At 47.8% G+C, this 19,428-nt stretch overlaps 1 long non-coding RNA gene across 1 annotated transcript; it reads left to right on the forward strand.

The window, feature by feature from the left end:
• The first annotated feature begins 4,389 nt into the window (after positions 1 to 4,389).
• LOC117877320 lies at positions 4,390 to 7,872 on the forward strand. Its single transcript, XR_004645684.1, has 3 exons — positions 4,390 to 4,595; positions 5,860 to 5,932; positions 7,534 to 7,872. It is a non-coding gene; the product is annotated as an uncharacterized LOC117877320 (long non-coding RNA).
• The last annotated feature ends 11,556 nt before the right edge of the window (positions 7,873 to 19,428 follow it).

The following is a 19,428-nucleotide window of genomic DNA, read 5'->3' on the forward strand; positions in this document are numbered from 1 at the left end:
ATTAGGGGACGGATCCGAAGTCCATCAAGGTCAATGGAATCCTTTCCATTGGCTTCTGTGGATTTGGATCAGGTCCTAAGTGACTTAGAATCATAGAATCATAGAATCATAGAATATCAGAGTTGGAAGGGACCTCAAGAGGTCATCTAGTCCAACCCCCTGCTCAAAGCAGGACCAATTCCCAGCTAAATCATCCCAGCCAGGGCTTTGTCAAGCCGGGCCTTAAAAACCTCCAAGGAAGGAGACTCCACCACCTCCCTAGGTAACGCATTCCAGTGTTTCACCACCCTCCTAGTGAAATAGTTTTTCCTGATATCCAACCTGGACCTCCCCCACTGCAACTTGAGACCATTGCTCCTTGTTCTGTCATCTGCCACCACTGAGAACAGCCGAGCTCCATCCTCTTTGGAACCCCCCTTCAGGTAGTTGAAGGCTGCGACTTGGCAAGGGGCGATTAGGGAATCAGTACTGGAGCTGTGATTAGGACTCAAGACGTCTTGGCTCCTGTGCTCAGCCTGTGAGAGTCCACCTAGAACGAGTCCAAAGCATCCTCTGAAAGTTGGACACAACTCAAAGGCCTTCTTGGTTTGGGGCAGTAGTTAAAGCTGAAGGAACCAAAGCACCAGAAGAAAAGCTCTCTCTCCTTGCAATAGACCTCGCTGGATTCGTGAGGCGCCAGGAATCTCATGAGAGCATCTGCGTCTCTCACATTTCCAGCTTAATTTTCAAAGAGGTTCAAGGAAAGTTCAGCTATGCTTTGGGAAAACATTGGAACTTCAGAATGTTTGTGTGAACCGACTCTCTGAGGCTCGCACTTCAGTGCTTCACAGCCAATAAGAGACCCAGTCCAGTACAGATATTGTGGTGACATGGCCGAGTTGGTATTGGCCTCACAAGCTAATGTAGCAATGCTGTACATGACTGTGGAACTGTGGTGACCCAGCAGGACACCAGTGATAGGAAAGGAATTGCCTTGCATTAATGTGGTACATCCTAGAGTGTAGCCACTCTCCTGTGTGTTAAGAATGTCTATTCTATTACATCTAGGCATATAAACCCGGCTTATCACCACTCCTGGTATCTGAGCACCTCGTATTCCTTCTTAATTGTTTTAGATCTTGATATACAACCATTTATATGATTGTCTTTAAAAAATTTAGAAGAGTGGCAGATGGGCTTTAAAGGGGCCGGTGGATTATAGCATTGTTATAGCATTATAAAAATAACAGAAAGTATGCTGATGTTCTGAATACAGGGGCAGAAATTGGAGCAAGGATGGTCTTACGGCGCAAGCAGTGTGTTGGGATCAGTAGATCTAGGTTCAATTCTCAGCTCAGAAATGGGCTCCCAATGGGACCTTGGCCAAGCCTCAGTTCCTCATCTTCTGCTGGTGTGTTCTCTTTCCCCTCACCCTTTAGATGACTGCTGTACTCAGATGGTGAGCTCTTTGGGATAGGCACTGTTTCTCAGTGTGTACATGTACAGCACCTGGCATAATGCCAATGGGGGGCTTCCGAGCGCTACCCTAATCCAGATTCATAATAAAGAACTTCTTACAAAATGATCCACTCCTGCAACGTAACTGAGGGCATTTACCACATTCCACAGGAGATCATCAGCTGAGCAGGTGTGAAAATGTGGTGGTGGAGTGATCTCACTGCCTGAATTCCTCTTTCTGCCTGAGTTCTTCTCTCTTCAGGGATCTCAGATGTGAATGACGCTAGGGGCTACCCGCACAGGATCTCTACAGCAGCAGTTTAACATTAGCCTGAAGCAGCACTATCTTGCTATGGATCAACTCTTAGAGAGCTGGTGAGATGCTCAAGAACTTTTGCTTAGCTCTGGACCAGGTTTTTACATTGTTTTGCCCTTGGAACCTCCTAGCCCCTGAGATGATACAATCTTTTTAAAAGTATGCAAGAGTCTAAATGCAGCAAAACAGTTAACTAGACACGCTTCCACCTTCCATCTCCCCTCCCATAAATAGCTGGACCTTGTTTTACCCACAGTGCTGTGTGTAGGGGATGGGTGGCTTGGAGAACATCGTGGAGATGAGAGCTGGATTGGCCAGCATTAGGGTGAATAAATTTAATTTAACCAGGCCTATGTCAGAATATTTAAATACTTGCTGTGTTCAGAAGGTTCAGAGGGTGTGAGCTATTAGTCCATCAAAACATCAGCTAGTCAGCGGACACGTAAGAAAGGGATGCACTCTCTTCTTGTATCTTAGATCATCAAGAACCATCACTACAAACCTACAGGAGCAGGACTGGGTACTGTACTTAAAGTCAGCCTCTGGGTGGGCTTTTCAAGAGCTCTCTGCATTGGCATAACTCTGCTCCCAGGGAAGCCAAGGGCAGAGTCACCATTAACTGCTAAGGGAGCCATGTCAGGCCAGCATGGAGTGCTTTTAACACCCCCACCCCCAGAGTTTTCCCATTGAACGAATCACCGATGAGCTGCAAGCAAAAGGCACAACGCAAGTTGGCTCTCAAAAATGAGCAGGGAAGCTGAGCACAAATATTTAGTTATTTACTTGCCTAGTCTTGATGCTATTCTTCTTCCAGACTGCAGGGAGAAACACCCCCATATTCCACATCTGATTTGTGGGGCCACAACCAAGACCAGCTCCCCAAACCGCTGAAGAGACCATGACAAGAGAAAGAACCATTGGACAGTGAGTTGCCTCCTTTGCCATTTCTGCTGCCAGGAGGCTGAGGGTGAGTTCCCAAGACAGCACTGGATTGCGAGGCCCCAAAAGTGCAGGGCTCCAAGCACTCAGTGACATTGCTGGTATCTGAAGCCAGCCTGTGTGGTGGATATTGGGATTATTAGCCATTAAAATACAAAACCGAGTGAAAGCCAGGCTGGATCCAGCCTTGTGATCTGAATGCACAGTGTTGGTATGTGTTACAATAGCACAACCATAACACGTGCATATCCAGCCAGGAAATGGGCAACTCACTAGAGGAGAAGGGAGAGAAATACTTGATGCTAGACATAAGTAGATAAATAACCTCTCTGACGGGTTGCATTTCCTCCATTTCCACCTAAAAATGGTGTGTTGTGTCTCAGCAGCATTTCCTGACACCCACCAGCCTCTGGTAGCTATAGAAACTTGAAACAAAGCTACTGTAACAAAAATATTCTTGTCATGCATTTCCTTCTCCAGTGGTGTGTGGCTTCCCTCCTGCAAGCACCAACGCCAGCCCAAGCAGCTAAGGATAAGACCTGCAGAACCCCCCAACCAGACCTTCTCCTTGGTTCAAATTTTTAGATAACTTGCAGCAAGTAACTTTATGTCTGAACCACAACCTGGGAAAAACAGTAACAGAACAGACTAAATCAGCAGGGTGATATCAGTCCTGCCCATTGTTCAGGAGTGTGGGAGACGATTTTCTTCTGAATGTTGCTACCATCACAGGCCATTGGGCATATTTACCGCTAATAGTCAAAGATCAATTAATTGCCAAAATTAGGCTATCCCATCATACCATCCCTTCCATAAACTTATCAAGCTTAGTCTTGAAGCCAGATATGTCTTTTGCCTCCACTGCTCCCCTTGGAAGGCTATTCCAGAACTTCACTCCTCAGCTGATTAGAAACCTTCGTCTAATTTCAAGTAAGGGATGGTCTAGAAATACTTAGTCCTGCCTTGTGTGCAGGGGACTGGACTAGATGGCCTATCAAAGTCCCTTCCAGTCCTACATTCCTCTGATTCTGTGTGGTCCAGGACACAAGGAATCCACTCTGAATCTGCATGGCTCAAGCCCCGTCTCCCTTACCATGCAGGTTTTAGAATGGTCAGTTAGCAGCAACACATTGCCCCAGCCACAAGCTCAACCCTGATGTGGAAGGATTATCTCTGGTGATGAGCGGGTGATTGCTGCTCCAAGTTCACTGTATCCTTAGTTTCTTTGCTGAGACTATCAACATGGATACCGACTGTGGCGGTGGTTTTTGTGATGCGGAATCGAACTGAAACCATCAGCTCGCTTCTTCTAGCCACTGAACTTGTAATATTTGATTAGCAGCGTACCTGTCAACCCTCTGGGACCCAGAGGCAGGACAATGATGCAAACAGAGGGTACACAAGAGAATTGTCAGCATGTGCCGTGTATACTATCGTGGAAGGAACATTCTTGTGTGTGCTCAAAGACATATTTGGTTCTAAAATAAGGGGCAGCTGATAAATTTGTTCACTCCTGAATTTGAGCTGGTTGAGCTAGAGATGAAAGGCAAAACATCCAATAACCAATCCCAGGAGCTATCCATGCTTCCTCTTTCAAACACTCATCCTGGATCTTAACATCCTGTTTTGCTCGGCGCGTTCTGTGAGAATTAGCATGTTAGTGAGATAATCCGTCCCTTATTGCTCGGTGAGGAGACATGACAAATCAGTTCTGGCTTATGTTCCTTATGAATGTGACTTCAAGGCTGCATTGGAGGATTTAGATATTGCTTTCTTTGAGTAAGATACAGCCGTATCAGTTTGAACCACAAAAGGTTACAGCTCCCTCCAGGACCCAGTTAGACTCTTGGCGAGCATTAGAGGGATGCGAGGATGACAGATGGCTAAAAGATGCCAATTAATTGTAAGTAAACAACATGTTTTGTTGTTTGATTTCGAGGGGGTGAGGGAGGCAATAGAAGAAGACAAAACACCAAGCATACAGATTAGTCTTCTCTTGATCTCCTCTGTAGATACATGATAAATTGTAGTGTCACTTTCACAGCGCTCTAGTTAAGAGTCACTTTTGGCTGCATTGTTTCACTCTGTCATTTTGAAGCAGGTTCAGGCAGAAATTTGGCGTGCCTGGGTTTAGCACAACAATATATTTTTCTCCTTGAAATTTGTTAAAGGGGAGGAGGGTTGCAGCTGTTTTGTTAAAACAAATGGGAGGAAAAATGGATGCTCGATGGCTTAGTAAAGAATAACACGCCACTATCAGTATTAAGTTCATGAAGTCCACGAAGGACCTTGCCATGGCAATCATTTAACCTGAAAAATGTTCAGATATACACTGATAGAACAAAACCCTAAGATACTAGATACCAGGCCAGATCCTCAGCTGGTATAAACAGGCATAGATTTACTGAGGCCAATGAAGCTACACCAGTTGACACCATTTGAGGATCCAGATCACTAAACCTAAATCCTGTTTACTACCAGATGTGCCACTTCAGACCTAAATTATGCAGCCAGGCTCTCCAGTTTCTGAGGCACAACTGTACTAATGTCTGCAGTGCACAGAGAATTATGTGGCAATATTAATTTTATTCTAAAAAGTTACCACACTGTGAAATACCCAGTCTGTTTGTCCTGTAGCAAAGCACACCACTCCTGCATTGCTTCTGCTGGCCCCCTCCTGGGGGACATGATGTTAGGAACTGTGCATGGTGGGGGAAGAATTCCTAAATCACATCAGACTGGCGTTCTGGATTATTGCTGGGCGACATTTTTCACACACAACTTTTTTCAGTGAAAAATGCTGATTCGGTTTCACTGAAACATTCTGCGAGTTTGTGTCCATTTCATCAAATTGTCTCGGTCAAAAAAAAAAATCTTAACAACAACAAAAAAAAATCCTGATAAAATCCAAAACATTTCATTTTGACATTTTTGAAACAAAATGCTTCAAATTGTTTGGTTCAAAAAATTCTGTGTGATTCATGGTTTTCTTCAATTTCATGTAAAAAAATCAGAAATGTTAAAAAATGCTGAACATCTAAATTAAACGTTTCAATTGACCCCAAAATGTGGGGTTTTTTGATGTGTGTGTGGGTTGTACTTTTTGATTCACCAAAAGAAATTTTGGTTAAACCTGAAACAATTTTTTCCCTGTTTTTTTTTTCCAGAATTGCCAGCGAACTGAGGAACCTGTTAGTCACCCAGCTCCACTCTGGATGTTCATAGAAGGGACCTTTAGAGGTGATCTAGTCTAGTCCCCTGCCAGGGCCGGCTCTGGGCAACAGCAAAACAAGCTGGTGCTTGGGGCGGCACATTTTTAGGGGCGGCATGGCCGGCGCCAGAATGCCGCCCCTAAAAATGTGCTCCAGCCTCCCTAGCTCACCTCTGCTGCTGCTGCCACGGCGCGCGAAACAGCTGATTCGCACGCCGCTACTCGCCCTCCTTCCCAGGCTCTCAAACCTGGGAGGGAGGGGGAGATCCCGAGCGGCTGCGGCACGCGAAACAGCAGTTTCGCGCGCTGCTGCTCCCCCTCCCTCCCAGACTTGAGAGCCTGGGGGGAGGAGGCAGGGCTGGGGATTTGGGGAAGGGGCGGAGTTGAGGCGGGGCCGGGGGTGGAGTAATTAAAGAACCGGGGGGGAGGGGCGGCCAAAATTGTTTTTGCTTTGGGCGACAAAAATCCTAGAGCCGGCCCTGTCCCCTGCACTCAAGGTAGGAGTAAGTATATGTTAGCTTTGTCCTCCTACAAGCCTCTTCTATTCTCCACTAGACAGGTCTTCTGCTCTTCCAGCCCTCCGAGGATGTGTCTAAACTGCAGTCTGTGGTGTGAGTAGACATACCCCCGCTAGCTTTACTTGTGCTTGCATAGCTAAAAATAGCAGGGACAATGTGGCAACCCGGGGTTCAGCATGGGCTCGCAATGCGAAAATGCACCCAGGCCACCCTGTGTGCGTCTACCCTGCTATTTCTAGCTGTGCTAGCGTGGGTAAAACTAGCATCGATATGTCTACTTGCGCTGCGGGCCCTCCTCGGATTGCAGCCCTGGAGTTTGGACGGGGCAGGTTTGCTCTCGTTCTTGCTGCTATTCTGAATTGTACACGATCTCCTCTTCGCTGCTTGTCTTTCAAGGTTATGTAGGCCCCATGAAGGGCCGAGTGGGAGGCTTGAATGTGATGCACTAAGCTAATGCCGGGATTCAGGAGACGGATGGTGTAATGGTGGAGGAAGGGTCTGTCTACGCTGCGATAAAAGAGCCGTGACATGGCTGCAGCTGGCCGGAGTCAGCTGACTTGGGCTCGGGCTGCGGGGCTATAAAATTGCAGTGAGGTGGGTCTCAGAGCCCGTGATAGGGTGGGTCTCAGAGCCCGGGCCCACGGCCAAGCATGTACACTGCAGTTTTTAGTCCTGCGAGCCTCAGTGCCGTGGGTTTTTTTATCGCAGTGTCGACCTACCCAAAGGTGGCTGGGCCGTACATTCTGGGCGGACTGAAGGAGGGGAGAGGAGGAGCGTATAATGACCAAGACCTGGGCAAGAGAGAAAGATGTGACAGGACGTAGCAGGCGACTGGATACGGGGGAATGACAGCACCCGGTCAAAGATGAGGCGAAGTTTGTGAGCCGGAGATGGGAATGAGAGCGGATAATAATTGGTTCAATCATAGGTTTGTTGTATGTTACTTGGCTCGAGGCTATTGTAGTGCTGCAGGCAGCTACTGCCTAGATATATAGAATGCCTTTGGGGTCTTGTATGGCTGCTCTGTTACTCAATCTCGTCAAAAAGGAGTTGCTCAAAACCCTGCTCTCGTTCTCCATGTTCACAGGAGCCTCGTGTTCTTTTTCTTTGAGCACTTGGTGAGGGGAAAGACGGGTCGCGCCACGTCCCTGGAAGAAAAGGAACGTGCCGGAGGACAACAGTTCAGAAAATCTCTCTGAGCGTCGGGTCTCTTAATTTGAAACAGGTTGAGAAGCGAGTTCCCCGAGGCGGCTACACTGTATTTAAGAGGAGGGAAGAATTTAAAATGTAGGGCTAGAATGTGAGAGCCAAGGTGGGTGAGGTGATATCTTGTATTGGACCAACTTCTGTTGGTGAGAGGGACAAGCTTTCAAGCCACATAGAGCTCTTCTGCGGGTCGTATCCTGGGTCATTTAACTACAGCCCTGTATGGGGCACAGTGCAGAATGGCACCTCCCTGATCCTGCTGGTGGTATTATCTATTTATAATTTGTATTACAGTAGCCTGCCCCACCCCACCCCACTGAGCTCAGAGTCCCGTTGCGCTGGGTATTGCACATCCACATAGAAATATATAGTCCCTGCCCCAAAGAGCTTGCAATGTAAAAGGACAAGATGGCCCAAAGGAGGGGTGGAAAGTTGGCCCAGTGGCTAGGGCGCTAGCCTACAATTTATTAGACCCAGGTTCTATTCCCTGCTCTGTTACATGCTTCTTATGTGATCTTGGGCAAGTCACTTAGGGCAGCGTTTCTCAATGATCGGACAGGTGCCGGTCCCTGAGATCTCCCTGACACAGTCTATGAGGGAGGCGGCAAGCCAGTATCGAAAAGCTTGAGAAACGCTGACTTAGGGTCCACATCTACACTGCAGCTGGGAGTTGTGACTCCCAGTGCTGGTTGAGGTACACACACTAGCTCTTCCCAAGGTAGCATCTAGCAATGACTGTGTGTGGGTGCAAGGACATAGTGATGGCTTGGGCTAGCAGCCAGAACACAATCCCCACCTCCTCCCCAGGTATGCACCTGGCCACTCCCATGCTAGTGCTTGTATGTCTACCTGAGTTGGGAGTGACTCTTCCCAGCGTGTAGCCTTACTCGCTTGGTGCCTTGGTCGGCCATCTGCCCAGTGGGGATAACAGCCCTTCTCTGACTCACAGAGGTGCGGGGAGGATACGATTTCATAACACTTTGGACACTGCAGTTCCGGGGCCACGTAAGTACAGACTGTATATAAGTGTTTGGCAGGTGGAAAACTGAGCCCAGATAGACGATGGGACTCCCTTCAGATCACACAGCCTCTGTGCCCCAGCTGGGAACTGAACCCACATCTCCTGAGTCCCAATTCAATGCCTGCACCAAGGAGACCCTTCATCTCTCTAGGGAGGGGTTTCCTCTGCCCAAGGGGGCGCTCCATGAAGGACTGTGCTGGGTAAGGCAGGTCTTTAGGGAGCTCCGGGGGCGTGTGCACGCTGCAGGACCCAGAACAGCCTGCTCATCTTCACTCCATTCCTGGCCAGCTCTGTGGGTCAGTGTGGAGGGGGCATAGAGCAGGGCTGGGACTGCGCCTCCTCCCTGCCTTTCCCCACCCACTTGGTAATGATCTGTGCTCAGGATGGGGGCCACACAGAGAGAGCAGATCCTGCACTTCCCCCAAGCCCAGGAACTGCGCTTGTCCGTGGTCAGTGCACAGGTCAGGGGAGGATCTTTGCTCCCTACCAGCCCCCTCTTCTCCACAGCATGCAGGAGCCAGTCACAATCTGCACCACGATCCTTCAGAATATTCCAGCACGAACACAGGAAAAATCATGGGCTTCCTAGTCCCGGAAGGCCTGGGCTGTGTGCTGGGGCGTTCGGGATCCTCTCCCACACGCTGCAAACGGCAGCCTCCCCGAGACGGACAGAGAAGTGGGGCAAGGGCAGAAGACACTATAGGACAGCAGGGATTTGAGCTGAACTTTGTTTATTTGACACATGTAGCTGCACCTGCTCTTAGTGCCCTCAGGGCCTGAAAATAAAGGGGTGATTACCCTGCATCCACTGGCCGGCTGCTTCGCATGCGTGTGTCTGAGCAGGTTGAGATTTAATCCGGCTCGTCTGGAGGGTCTCTGTGCCCTGGACCAGACACTGGAGGAGTATCTGCTGGGGGACGGGCCACTGGTGCTGGCTTTATTTTGAACATACTGAAGCTTTTCAGTGAAAGGTCAGAGGTTAATTGTGTTAAACATTTGGAACTTGGCAACGAACGGTAGTAATGGAGCAAACATAAGGGACTAGCGTATGTTATAAAATACTCTGTAGCGATGCTGGCCTAGGAAGATTTACATAGAAAGCCAAGCATATGGCATGCTTTATCACTGTAATTATCTGTCAGGACATGTGCTGCCACCTAATTATACAGCCACATTTTGTCTTTTCCATTTGATGTCTTGTCGTGTTTCCCACAGAGACTTCATCGCAGATCTGGCCAAGCAGCAAGGAAATCATCACATTTCCTGTACAGTGGGAACATGGGAGGACCAAGGCACTTGGGTGCGGTCAGTATTGAGCACCTCCAGCGTAATGACGAGAGAGAGGTAAGAACCTAGATGGGTGGATAGGACTTCCCTACAAAAACATCGTGTGGATTCTGTATTCATGCTGGTTGAAGTGCCCAGAAGAGAGCCTATGTAGGCCTTAAGTCCTGTGAACTCTAGCACATAGCCTGCATAGCTGGGGTGAGTGGTGGGGCGATGTCTGAGGAAGAAATGCTGCATGGGGGGGTGGGGAATGATCCCTGGTTTGCTGGCATGTAGTGACCCACTCAGGGACTGAGCTTCATGCTGCACAGGGGCTGCACATCTCTGCGGCAGTTCTCCTAAAATCTGTCCTGACTCCTTGTGTGGTGGAACCAAACCTGTTCTTCTGCCAGTGCCCCCTGTGTGCCAGCCAGCAGGCAGTATGTGACTTAGGAGTGCATAAGGTCCCATGCAAGTGCCCTGCAGCGGGGTGAGCTTCAGCCTGATGGTCACTTCTTCAACCTCCCCTTTGGAAAACTGGCTCAGTTGCTGCTTTCCCGCCCTCCCTTTCACAGAGCCGAGCTGCTGCAATAATTGTGCATCCCCTCCCCCTCCTGTGAAAAACGTGTCAGCTCCTAAGGAGTGGGGGAGAGCTCTGCCTGCCATCTCTGCAGAGCAAACAGGCTATCTATCCCATAACACATGCAGCACTTCTGACTGGCTGCCCTTCCCCAGGAGGTGGGAAAAGGAGGCAGGGCAGCCAATTGAAGGGGATTGCCTATAGACTAAGAGCTTTCCCTGTAGAAGCATCTGAAGACCCATTTTGTTGGCTGGTCAGGGGTACTGTTAGCCTGGTTTTACCACTATGGAATGAGATTTGGTGACTTGCTCATGGTAACACAGGGAGTCTATAGCAGAGCATTGACCCCAGGTACCCATCCAGTACCGTATGAAGAGCCTGATTAATCCCTGAGTTCATTCTCCTCAGATTGCAGATATGTTCCCTATGTGGCATGTTCTCATAGGGAGCCAGCTGAGATACCACCAGGAGGCCATACAAAGCGCCCCCCCCCCCCGCTCTCCCCCCAAGGAGCACTGAGGAGCTTAGGTGCCACAGGAAGACCAGCCCAAAGGGTCTAGACCTACAGCATCCTGCAATCCCACTTCTGATTGGCCCATGCTAACTATTTAACTCTGGATGGTGATTCAGGAAGTTATCTTGGCAGCCAGGCAGACTTCTGGCTTGCCGTGACTCCAGACCTCACCTTGCTTTCTGATCTCTGGCTCTGACCCCAGCCTGCCCCTTGCCTCCTGATTCCAGCTCTGGTCTCCAACCCTGGCCTGACTGACCGTGACTCTTGCATATTGATCCCAGCTCTAGCAATTATGCTGATCCCTGCTTGCTGACTACTGCCTCGTGGCTGCCCTTGACTGGTGGATGCCTGTGCAACTGTGACTGCTAGGCCAGACCACCCACGCCCTGGTCCCTTTCCGTTCTAGAGCTACCACCAGTCTAGTCTTACATATGTAAGAAGTTTTGTACAGCATTCTTACTGTTGGATTGCTATTGTAAAATGGCCATCTGGGGGGGGGGGGGGAGGGAATAGTGGAGAAATGAAATAAACAAGATCCAAATACCCTGTTGATTGCAAAGATTTGGTGATGGTGAGAGATTATCTTCTAGGAAATGATCTGTAGCAGATCAGAGGCTTCTTTTTGTGGATGCTATGGACTGAAAGGTAGAAAGGGATTCATTTCTCAAGGCCATAGATGGCGAGTTGTATGGGCCCATGGTGCCTGGGCACCAGGAATATTCCTGGCCTGGGCCTGGCTCCAGCAATGTTTGAGGCCGGGTCTTTCCCTCAGCCCTGCCTTCCGCCCCCGGGTGCTCCCCCACGCGTTCCCTGGGCATTTAAAACAGCCCAGGGCCCTCACCAACCACTAGCAGCACAGTGCAGCGGAGCTGAGCGGCTTCCTGCCTCCTCGCTCCATGTGGCTGCCAGCCCCTCCCTGCGGCCCCTGGGCAGGGGGAGTCTACCCCCGCTGCTCCCGCCCCAAGCGCCCCAGCGGCCAATAGGAAGCTGCGGGGGCAGTGCCTGGGGGTAGCAGCACGTGGAGGCCCCCCAGTCTGCCCAGCCAAGGAGCCTCAGGTAAGCACCGCACCCTCCACCCCCAGCCCAGAGCCTGCACCCAAACTCCGTCCCAGAGCTTGCACCCCTCCCCCCCTCCTGCACCCCCACCCTCTGCCCCAGCCCGGTGCCTGCACCCCAGACTTCCTCCCCACACCCAAACTCCCTTCCAGAGCCTTAGGTAGGTGGGGGGGGGGGAGTTTGGGCATTCTGGGCACCACCAAAATTTCTACAAACCTGCTGTCCCTGTTCAAGGCACCTGTCCTAGAATGTTGTTATGGAACCGTGGCAATGAAGTTATAGTAAATTTACTAATGTAAACATGTAAGAGCTTGACTTTCAATGGAGCTTAGACTGATAAGTGCCTGAGTCACTTTGAAAATGGGACCTAGGCTCCTAAGTCACCTGAGCACTTTTGAATTTTTTCCCTTAGGTGTTCTTGCCAGTTTATCTTTCAAGTGTGTAGAGTACTGGACTCTGACTCGGGAGACCAGGGTTCTATTCCTGGCTTGGTCACTGGGTGCCCATGGCAAGTCACTGCCCCTCTCTGTGCCTCAGTTTCCCCATCTGTAAAACAGGGATAATGATACTGACCTTCTTTGTAAAGTGCTTTGAGGTCTCCTGATGAGAAGTTCTATATGAAAGCTGGGTGTTATTATTATTATTTAACCAAAGCAGCCCTTTGACATTTTTGGACTGCTGTAATGAATTACAAATATCTTTGAAAGTAGCATATTTTCAGCGGCTGTTCAGCAACGTACACAACACATGAAACAAAAAAGTCACAAGTGATGCACTCAAGTGCTGATTTGCCTCATATTTCTGAAAAACCCCATATATTCTTTGTTGCTATGAGACTCAGAAGTTTTGTCTAGATCCAGTCATTTTGTTCTCATGTCATGGATAAAGATCTGAAAGAACAATACGCCGCTAATGGTATCCGCTTTCAATCCTGCTTCAAGAAAACTTTTGCCTCCCACACTTTTTAAACAAATAGATTTGTTTTCCTTTTGTTCCTTTTAATGGCGTAGGTAGATTTTTCCAATGGTTAAATCACTGTCCTCAGTAAAAATGGGTGTCTTATTTCCATAATGAAAGAATTCTTTACCAGGCAGCCACTCCTCAAAAATCAGAGCCAACAGTATTACACAGCTGGACTATTTGGGTAACTGTAGTTTTATATCCAATTTACCAAACTAATATAAGATAAAAGCAAAGGTCACGCCACAACACTGAGATTATAAATACGTCTGAGTTAGTGCCCTTCCTTGTATTGGGCTCTAGTTAAATTATTTCATTAGTCACCGCCTCCCTTCTTAATTGGTCACTTACGTTTAAAGAGTAAGCCAAAGTATCTCATGTGCTGCATAATAGCTAAACGAGCTCTCCAATAAACACCAGCTGATATGCTTAAAGAGATGGATCTATGCTCCGGTCTCAACTGCGAGCCTGGGAAAACCATTAACTTAATGATGGCGTTTTTAATTCGATACACTGTGTTTAATGTGAAATCTATGTGAGTTGCAGAGGATTTGTTTGCCTAGTTGCAGGGAATGGCTGTAATCCCAGTGGGTTTTCAGGGCTGGACTGTGACTGCTGCTGTTTCTTGGTGGGTGTCTGAGAACGTAGGCAGGAGAATGCTGAGAATTCAGCCAAATTAAGTCCTGTAAACCGGCTCTTTGATTAGATTAGAACAAGCTTCGTTTATCCCTGTGTGCGTTAGATTTGGGCTGTTGTTAACTGAGGCCTGCAAGCATACATAAAGTTGCCATCCTGTACTAGCGCTTCTCAGGGTATCGTGTTGGTTGCCTGCTTCTCTGAGGTGAACCACAACATGACCCTCCTGCAGCTCCCTGACTTGGCTACCAGGGTGTTTCAATGTGATTCGTTCAGACAACGTAGGTGGATCACACCACTAGCATTCCACAGCCATGTGGCTTTGCGGTTGATTAGGATTGTTGGGCCAATGCTCTTTCTTTCTTGTTAATTTCCCTAATACTCTGCTGATCTCCTCAGGTCAGTGCAAACGGAACAGCTGCGTGGAGGTGTGCAGATGGTCAGTCACCTATGGGGTTCCCACTCTTGATGACTGATCTGGGCTTCTTCCCAGCCTACGATGCAGAATGCTTGTAACAAACTGATGTCCACTGAGCCATGTATCCTTTTTTTTTTTTTTTTTTTGTAATTCAACTGTGCTGGGATCCTACTGGCTACAGCATGTCTGGGTGGCAAGGAGAGAGGTAAGAGCAGGGGCAAGTGGGGAATAGCCTTTGTGTGGCTCACGATGAAAGGCGATGGTAAAGGTCACAGTTAGTTATCCGAGTGTAACACCGATAGCCCTGGTCTTCCGCAGGCAGGATCAAACCTGGGACCTCTGGAGCTAAATGCATGAGCCGCTACTGCATGAGCTAAAAGCCACAGGGCCCTTAGCTAAGGCTGTAGCAGACTCATTAACCTCTACGTGGTCTCGGTGCCGCTAGCGAGGACAGAGCACCCCACCCAGGAGGTGTGGGGGTTACACGAACACCCTATGCTTTGTGAGCATTTGCAGACAGAACCTGAATCCAGATTTTGAAAATGGACCCTGACTAGGCTGAGGCAAATGCCCTGGACCCTAAATCCCTTGAAATTTGGGGATCTAAATCTAGCCCCTTGCCTCTAGAATCTGCTGTGGCCCAGTATGCTGATTCTGTCAGCGTACAAGGGGGATTTCTGGGGCAGCACGGAGCCCATAGAACAGCCCTACACTGCTTCCTCACCACTTGCAGTCCCTTACATAGAGTCACACTGGAGATGAGGTTGGGAGGGGCATCTCGGGGGAAGGAGCTGTGGCTGGAACACCCTGTGCTCTGGCTATTCTGGGACTCTGGAATGGTCCATAGGAAGCCATTGCAACAAAGCAATCCCTGAGGCTGCTCTAAGTTACCCTGAGGACAGCTGTGGTCCCTGGCTGATTCCAGAATACAGGGGCTGCCCAACCACTTCTGTACCCTTTCCACCACAAGCCTTGCTCAGAGCCCAGATCTAAAACCAATGTTTTATAACTTGAGCCTATCTCTAGTTACAATATGCATCCCATAATGTTCCACACTGGAACATGTAATACTAGGGGCAGCGCATAGGGCAGGCCCAGAATTCATGAGCCCAGAGTTGTACTCCTGGCTTTGAAGCTGACTGGCTTGACCTTGGACAAATCTATCTCCCTGTGCCTCTGTTTAACCCATCTGTAAAATGGGCTTCTGACCCTCACCTGCATTCCGTTCACAACTGACTCCATGCAACATTGCCAACCCCAAGTGTTCAAAAAGCATTGTCGGGTCTCAAAATATAATGAGTGGCCTAACAATAATTTTGGAGGTTTTTTTTGTTTTTTTTCCCCCAAGCTCTGTAACCAAGAGGGCTAGAAACTTTTTTTTTTTTTAATGAAAACTGAGATTTTTTTCCCATAATCACCTGTCTCCAGGAGTTGGGGCTTTTAAGAAAAACACCAAGTGTAATAAATTGAAAGTTGGCAACACAATGTGTGATCTTGTGCATGTCACTAACCCAGTGGCTCTCAATCTTTCCAGACTACTGTACCCCTTTCAGGAGTCTGACTTGTCTTGTGTACCCCCAAGTTTCACCTCACTTAAAAACTACTTGCTTACAAAGTCAGACATAAAAATACAGAAGTGTCACAGCACACTATTACTGAAAAATTGCTTCCTTTTTACCATCTAATTATAAAATAAATCAACGGGAATATATTGTACTTACATTTCAGTGCATCGTACATAGAGCAGTTTAAACAAGTCATTGTATGAAATTTTAGTTTGTACTGACTTCCTTAGTACTTTTTATGTAGCCTGTTGTAAAACTAGGCAAATATCTAGATGAGTTGACGTACCCCCTGGAAGACCTCAGTGTACCTTCAGGGTACCCTGACACAGCCATTCTCTCTCTTAGCTTCTCCACCTGTAACCTGGAGAAAATGCCACTTGCCCATCTTTGTGTAATGTACTTGGAGATCTATACCACATAAGGGCTAAGTATTTTCACTAACTATTATTCTATACATATTTTTGGAGACTACAACTCACATATGTATGACTTAAGTTCTATCAGGGCTTTTTGCTTATCTTAAAGTTAAGCACATGCTTAAGTGCTTTCCTGAATCTGGGCCTTAAAGAGGAATATTTCAGACATTAGATTCTATTCTGTTTTTTCTCCTAATCTGTACAACAGGCAAAGGTTTTATGTTGTCTCTATTATCATTTGTGTTTTGCTATAACATTTTGATATAACATTTTGTACAGTAGGCCAATTTAGTCAGGGTATTTTGTTGTTTGGCATTGCCCCGAATATAAAAATAATGCGCTTATAAAATCAAATCTTTGTACATGCTTTGTAAAACTGTTTTGTGCCCTAGCACTGAAGAGTTTCTTGAAATCCCGTCTTTCTTCTATTAGTGGGTAGAAGTTTTTTTTAAATAAGAATAATGCTTAATTGTTTCATCTGACCTGAATGAGAAATGAGAAACAGCAGCCAAAGCTGAAATAAAGTCTCTTTTTAGGAGCTGAAAAGAAGATAGAAGTTAAAATATGCAAGTATGTTGTAGAGCAAGAAAAATGTGAGCTCTATCAAAATTAACTAGTGAGAGCTGTTCTTCATATCCACCATACAGCAATACAGCAGAGGTGATAAACTCCTATAGCTCCTAGCAAAAGGATATTTTATTTTGGCTAAGACTTGCACAAACTCGAACAATCACTCCAATGCAGTGTTTCTCACGGAGTGCGTTACTGCTCCCTGAGGGGCACAAAGGACTAGCCAGGGGCCCAAACAGACCTCTCAATTGTTCTCCAGTTTCAGCTTTAATTAAAAAAAATAAAATAAAGTATCTAGTTCTTTTGTTGCGAGGAAAACCTTCACAGCCTGAGGCCTGGTCCACACTTGGAAGGCTATGCTGGTGTTGCTACACTGGTGTACTGTCCCAGCAAAGCGCTCCTAGTGCGGCCGCAGCTCATTCTGGCAAAAGCCCTCCATAGTGGCATACTCCAGGATCATATGTGGTGGTCACCAGCTATGGTGGGTTCACAAGTCACATCTTGGCACACCCCTGACTCACGCAGCCATGCAAGAAAAAGTTGTAGTGTAGCCTTGACCTGAGTTTGAAGAGAGCCTGAAACAATAGCTCTGAAGTTTGAACTTTCCCATGCCCTTCAATGGGTGCTAGCTCAGATTCCAGTAATATTGCTTTAAAGGTCAGCATTGTTCACCATTTCCCTGCTCACCAAAGAAAGGAGAGGAGGACTCACAGCTTGGAGATCTCCACCTGGGATGGGTGGGGCAAGGAAGATGTCTGAAATCAGATGTGTTGGGCCTTCAACAACATGTCGCAGGGTTGCAGAGCAGTGACTGTTTTTATTTTCCTGAATGCAGAGAGGGCTCAGCTTTCCAGCTGAAATCAACATTCGCTTAATGGGAGTTGAGTGACTATAAGTAAATTGAAGGGGGGGGGGCTGCCTCTTTAGGACTAGACTGTGTCATAGAGGCACTGCCCAGAGTCGGGGAGACTTGGAGGGAGGAGGATTGAAGAGATGCAGTCCCTCCCAAGCTCCCTGGTTTGCTGAGGAAGTGAGTGGGCTACACCACTAACCCCATTGACTTCAGTGGCTGTGGGATTGAGCCTTCACCCGTTTAAGAAGGGCTGCAGGCACTAAAGCCACCACTAAGGGCCTTACCCTTGCATAGATGTTCAGGGGCTTGGAGAGGAGGGTGCAGGGAGCCCACCTTTCCCTTGCATGCCCTAAGCAAAGACCAAGGATCCTTAATGTAGCTAGAGTTTACCCAGGGCCTGATCCTCTGCGTGGCAAGGAGAGGGCCCTTAGTGTGGTCCAGAAAAGGAGGAAAGCCCAATCCTGCCAGTGGGGATTGGGCCCAAAGTGATGGGGAAAAAAGCATGCAGATCTCAGGGGAGAAAAGCGAATTTTTATTTTGCTCTTACCAGGGCTGACCCAAGCAGCCTGGCTGTTTATACATCCGCTGGGTTAAATGAGCATGATTATTAAGTGGAGATATTCCTGTGCTGCCTCTTAAAGAAAGCAATTACTGTATCTATGGGCAGTATATTAGCTGACACCATTTAATTAAAGCCTAATTTATCTGTGAATGAAAATATTTAAAATTGCTGTGCAGTACTTTATTTCATTCAATTACTGCGAATCACTGTCCATTTCCTCCGTTGGCACGGTGGCTGCGTGGCAGAAGAACCGCTGCTTTGTAATGTTCAGGGCCACGTGAGTCAGACCCAAGACTCACAACCTCTACACGGCTCCATCTTACAGAATGTCTGGGTTTGGGGGCTGGAGGGACAGTTAAGTCTTTCTACTCAAAGCAACTTGTATGGTGAGCTAGCGGGTTTTCTCAAACTGGGGGCCAGATTTTTCAAAAGAGCTGGGCCCTCACAATTAGGAACAGATTTTTTGTTTTTGTTTTTTAAACTCCCAAAAGAAGTAGCTAACCCAAAAGACTGGGTTCCGAGCTAAGGCCTTGTCTACATTACAGAGTTTTGTCGACAAAAGTTATGTTGTCACTCAAAAAGCAATAAAATAAAAATCAGTATTGCATGTTCACAATCGCTTCCTCTGTCGGCAGAGCGCGTCCACAGTTGGGGCACTATCATCAACAGTGTGAGCAATGCACTCTGGGTACCTATTTCACAGTGCAGCTTGATACCCTCTGCCGCGAGGTCTTGTGGGAAAGCAGAGCAGATTGCAGCGCATCTTGGGACCGGACTCAATGTCCCATGATGCATTTTTTTCCGTCCCAGCATTCCATGGGCTTGTGGCTTTCTTCCGCAGCATTTTTCAATGGCCTTTGTTTGCTGTGCACCCCAGTGTCTTTGAGAAGGGATGGATCCAGCACTGCTCTCCTATGCTCTGATAACTGTCATTAACACATTGCGAAAGGCACCGCAGTTAATCATGACATTCCTAGCTGAACAAGACTCCCAGTTGCTTGACATTGTGTGTAATACGGATAGAAGCAACTTTAGATTTCTTTTGGCATTCACAGAACAGCTGCACATGTTGGACCATCGCTTTTGGGCTCGGAAAACAAGCATTGAATGGTGGGATCGTATCGTTATGCAGGTGTGGGACGACGAGCCGTGGCTACAGAACTTTTGCATGTGGAAAACCACCTTCTTGGAACTGTGTGCAGAGCTCGCCCCAGCACTGTGGCGCAAGGACACCAGAATGAGAGCTGCCCTATCGGTAGAGAAGCATGTGGTAATTGCAGTGTGGAAGCTGGCGACTCCAGACTGCTGCCGGTCGGTCGCAAATCAGCTTGGAGTCGGGAAGTCGACTGTTGGGGCTGCGTTAATGCAAGTGTGCAGGGCAATT

Source organism: Trachemys scripta, chromosome 4 (assembly GCF_013100865.1).
Source record: "Trachemys scripta elegans isolate TJP31775 chromosome 4, CAS_Tse_1.0, whole genome shotgun sequence".
NCBI lineage: Eukaryota > Metazoa > Chordata > Testudines > Emydidae > Trachemys > Trachemys scripta.